Source organism: Canis lupus, chromosome 1 (assembly GCF_011100685.1).
Source record: "Canis lupus familiaris isolate Mischka breed German Shepherd chromosome 1, alternate assembly UU_Cfam_GSD_1.0, whole genome shotgun sequence".
NCBI lineage: Eukaryota > Metazoa > Chordata > Mammalia > Carnivora > Canidae > Canis > Canis lupus.
The window spans coordinates 90,301,094-90,306,243 of NC_049222.1; the positions used below are offsets into that span (position 1 = coordinate 90,301,094).

Genomic DNA, 5,150 nt, shown 5'->3' on the forward strand with positions numbered 1-5,150 from the left:
CCAGGGTCGTGGGATTGAGTCCTGTATCGGGCTCCCTGCAGGGAGCCTGCTTCTCCCTCTGCCTCTCTCTGTGTCTCTCATGAATAAATAAATAAAATCTTTTTTTTAAAAAGAAGGAGAAATTAGTGTTTCACAGGGAAACAGAGGCAACTTGTTTATATCCTCCCCCATCTGTCAATTAATCTCAGAGACAAGACTCACTTTCAGGAAGTGCACCTGCTGACACTGATTGATGGCAGGCCTTGGCTGACCAAAGAACATTAATGAAGTTCCTTCCTATGCCCCATTCAATCATCGTCAGGGTACATGACGAAATATATAACCAAATAGCCAGAAGCTTGGTGTTGATCATATAAACCCTGCAGTGTTTTCTGGTCCGCATAATATTTCAAACAGTAGAACAGAATACTTTTATTTATTTGTCTCTATGTGTTAAGAGTTTGGAGACTCCAGCTCAGGAGGCCAGTGAGGCTGCGATGGCTAGAACAACGGACTTTGGTTCATGAATTTGTCTTGCCAGACTCTTATCTGTGCTTCTGATCCACATTGAAATTAGGAAAGCCAAACACCACCACTGCTTACCAGTAAGTCTTACAGGGTTTCCCTTTCAATGATCTGTACATACGCTGACCTCTACGTGAAGACGAGTTTTATCCAGAAGCCAACATGAAGAACATCTCTTGCTGCAAACAGCCACCCCGTCTGGGTAGAGGTAGGTCTGTCCCCTACTATCTGAAGTTGTGCAAATACGGGGAGGCATCACTTTTCTTGGCTTTGCTTCTCCCATCTCCATTGACCTGATGCCTGATAAAGAATGATATTTACTTCTTGATGTGCTCATTCTGTGGTTTCTTTTTTTTTTTAAGATTTTTTTTTTTATTATTATTCATGAGAGACACCGAGAGAGAGAGAGGCAGAGACACAGGCAGAGGGAGAAGCAGGGCTCCAGGCAGGGAGCCCGACGTGGGACTCGATCCTGGGTCTCCAGGATCACATCTGTAGAATTGAAGGCCAGTGAAAGGTCTTCAGCTCAAGGTAGTGCAAGTGAAGAGCCATCTGTAGGGACCCATTTTATTTGAAGGTGAAAGCTGCTGCTACTAGTTCTTCAGAGGGTGCGTCATCATCTGACTTATCAGTGGACATGTCGGTTGTCTGTAGCCACAGTGAAGCTGTATGTAACACGCAGCCTTCGAAGCCTCGGCGGCCTACAACCAGGAGCTGTTATTGCTCACATGTCTGAGCAGCCCACTGACCTCCGGCTCTGCTGACCTTGGCCAGTCGTGCTTTGGGCTGTCAGCTGATTGAAGCTGGCTTTGCTCAGGTGGCTGAGGTGTGCAGCACTGCGACTCGTACCCTCCAGCTGAATAGCCCGAGAATGCTGTCGAAGCCATGACAAAGATGCAAGAAGAGTAAGTGGACAACAGCTTCCCCAGCCTTAGGTCCAGAGCTGGCACCCCACCAGGTCCTGGACATGGTCTTGGCCCAAACGAGTCACAGCCCAGATTCAAGGAGAGTTGGAAACAGGTCAGGCCTCCTTAGTGAGAACTGCAGTTTCACAAGTCAGAATGTTCGACTTCTGACTGAGTGAAGGAGGCAGAGCCATGAAATGCAATACATTTTTCACTGTAAGACCCTCCCCCTGCGTGGTTCTGGCCGGGATTTGGGTGTTGCTAAATAGACGTGCTTCTATTACCCTCCATAAATACCTGTGGGAAAGGGTGGAGATGGTAAATCTGGTCCCTCCTTGAGGCTAACTGGTGTTTGCAGAGCTTTTCCACGGTAGGCACCTCATGGAAAGTTTCTGCCGTCATCACTACCATGAGCACCGCCGCAGGGGAGCCCCAAACAAGACTCACCTGCCACAGGGCGGCCAGTGACTGTGAACTGGCAGCGGTGGGCAGAGAGTTGCAGCCCAGAAGCAGCTGGAAGACACGACTTGTCCTAAGAGTTTGGGAGCTGGTTTCAAGTGGGATTCTCTCAGCCTCTCACTCTGCCCCTTCCTCTGCTTGCATGCTTGTTCTCTCGCGCTCTCTCTCTCTCTTTCAAATAAATACATCTTTAAAAAAAAAAAAAAAGAAAACAAAAAGAAAGCTATCTCTCACTGCCTAAGGACAGCATAACCTTTCTGACTGCTCTGGATATAAACTGTTTACTGAATCTCCTCAAAATATGGAAGCCTGTGTTCCCAGGTTCCACTGTTAAGGTCAAGCTGACTGCATCATCACTCTGGTCACGCACAAGAAACATGCTTGTGGGAGAACTAGCAGAGCTAGTAAGACAAGAGACCTATGTAAACGCTCAGTCACAGGGTGGCCTTCTGGCCCTTGCAGAGGAAGGCTGGCACAGCCAGTGGCCTGGGGGCTCATGGGGATGCCTTCTTCAGACACCATGGGTCCCAGGCTCACCAGGGCCAGGATCTCTCACCTCCGTTCCCCTCTAGGGGCCCCACTTTCCCCACGACCAGGATGGACAGCAGAAGTGGCCTCGTTTGCTGTGGTGGGGAGGAGGGTACCCGGCCCCGAGGACGGTTCAGAACCTGCCCCATGAGGCTGTTCAAGGCGAGGTGGCGGTCACACATCTCAAGGGCAGTTGTGTAATCAGAAGAGGAGTTCTGTCCTGCAAGAGAAAGAGGGTCAGGACACTGAGCCAAAAATCCAACCCCCGGCACACAACACAGTTAAACGGCTACCCTTCAATAAAAGGTGAACCAGTTAAAGCTCCTTCAGCTAAATCAACTTCAATCGGAATGGGCTCCGCTGGCGTGAAGGGGTGTGGGAGCCTGCGTGGGCATCCTGAGGTCCCAGCAGCGCGGAGACTTCCTCTCTGATTTCCTCTAAGCCACCAACCGGTCACTCTGATCTCCAAGCATCCTGACCTGTCAGCTCCCCTTAGTGGCCAGTGGTGGACGCACCCATGCACGGGCCAGTCTCCTACTGAGTGTGCTTTCCCAGCAGAAAGTCAGGCTTGCCAAAGCGTCACTACAATCATTTTTTAAAAATCCAATAAATCCAGAGTTTGAGATTGTACTACGTATAGCAACGGTTAGTAATAGTTCATGGAACTGCATCCGTGTGTGTGTACGCACATGCACGCGTGTACCTTCTGGGTCCCAAGGTAGGATGTCTTGGTCGCAGTGGGCAGAGCAGAAGTCTACGAAGTTTGCAAAACCCAAGTCCAGCATGTGATGCAGCCGGGCCAGGGTTGTAGCTCCTCATCAGGGAAGCAGGGAGGAAGCCTCTCAAGTGCCTGTTGCGACTCATTCTAAGTCCGGGCCTGGGCTGGGGCGTGGGGGGAGGGGGCAGCAGAAAGTGGAGACCCGACCTCCCCACCCAGAGGATCACAATGTAGTTGATAAACGGCCACACACAAGTAAAAGCAAGCTGGGGTGCAGCTGGCACCTGAGGAAGGTTGGCAGGTGGAGCCTGGGGTGGGTAGGAGAGCTCAGCGGGCAGAGGCACAGGGGCTGTGAAGATCTGTCCAGGTGGGTGTCCTGAAGGAAGCAGAGGGCATGAAGGTGCCGAAAGGGAGTTTACCTGGCGGCAGGCTGGGGCTGGACAGGGCTTTCGGGCTAATGTCACCACCTCATTTTTCCCACTGGCAACCCCTAGTTACGGCCTCGTGGACTATAAAAGTTCAAAGTTTATGGCAAGTACCTTTCTCTTTCAAAGCTTGTCTCTCCCTCTCTTATTTTCACTTCTGATGTTTGATTTTTTTTTTCATTGTGGTAAAAGACACATAATATGCAGTTTGCCACTTTTTGAGTGTGTAACTCAGCGGCATTAAGTACATGCACACTGTTGAATAACCATGGGCACCGTCCATCTCCGAAACTCCTCACCTGCAAGAAACTAGCCATGGAGCAGTAGCTCGTCCCACTCCCACTCGCCTTGGGTAGCCCCAGTTCTACTTCCTGTGAATTCTGGATGCTTCACGTAAGCGAAATCACGCATCTGGTCATGTCTGGTTTATTTCACTTAGCATAAAAAAATAATAGTAAATCTTAAAAAATGAAGGAACTAAATCTTTGCGTGGCTTCAAGTCACCCATTACTTAATGGGAAGCCTGATTCCACGTCCATCCACGTCTCCTGCCTCCTGGGCCCAAATGGTCACTACACCAAGCTACCAGCCTGACACCCCTTTATTGCACATTCTGCTTTATTTTGCATTCACATATAGCGAAAAATAACAATCCCTTATATAGCACCTTAACTGTATACCAGGCACTGTTCTGAGTGCTTTATCCATGTTAACTCATTTTCGCCTCACCGTAAACCTGTCCGCTAAATGGATACCATTACTTTCCCCTTTTTACAGAGAGAGAAACAGAAGCAGAGACGTTAAGTAACTTGCCCAACCTCACGCAGCTATTAAGTGCCAGAGCTGGGCCGCCCAGGAGCCCAGCTCCGGAATCCCCGTACTTACTCCAAGATGCTGCCCGTCTGGCAGAGAGAAACGCGTTCTTCACCAAAGCAGGACATCCAGTGGGTTTACATTTCTTTTTTTTTTTTAAGATTTATTTTTATTTATTTATGATAGACAGAGAGAGAGAGAGAGAGAGGCAGAGACACAGGAGGAGGGAGAGCAGGCTCCATGCCGGGAGCCCGACTCAGGACTCGATCCCGGGACTCCAGGATCACGCCTTGGGCCAAAGGCAGGCGAGAAACCACTGAGCCACCCAGGGATCCCTGGGTTTACATTTCTAGTGTTAGAGACTCGAATTCCAGAGAGGAAATCAATCAGGCTGCCCTTTGTCTGAGGTTAACCCGGGAAGACAAATTTATTCCAGGGGAAAGACTACAAGCTGAGTCACACCTGCCTTTTTTGCAGCCAGTGTCTGTGGCCTTGAACTCTGCATGGGTTTCATGGGACAGTCTCCTCCCCCGGCCAGATGACCTAGGAACTACAGGGCAAATGTAAACCCTTCAGGCCCAAAATTGTTCCCTAAATTATTCTAGACTCTGCTCAGCTAAAGAATGAGACAGAAGTCTCATTCCAGGGATGCTTTTGCTATTCCAAGTACAATGACTCAGATTCTATATGTCTGAGTCTCGGGCGCCAGCCTACAACAGTCACTGTCATTGGGGCTGGGCCAGGGATTTGCAGACCCCAGAAGGGTCAGAGAAGCAAGCATCCAACAATCATGCCCCA

The 5,150-nt window shown here is 49.7% G+C and overlaps 1 long non-coding RNA gene across 1 annotated transcript; it reads right to left on the minus strand.

Moving 5' to 3' along the window:
• Positions 1–398: 398 nt before the first annotated feature.
• On the minus strand, positions 399–4,753 carry LOC119869545. Its single transcript, XR_005353183.1, has 4 exons — positions 4,425–4,753; positions 2,425–2,616; positions 1,857–2,056; positions 399–1,378 (listed from the first exon to the last, which is right to left on the minus strand). It is a non-coding gene; the product is annotated as an uncharacterized LOC119869545 (long non-coding RNA).
• Between the last annotated feature and the right edge of the window lie 397 nt (positions 4,754–5,150).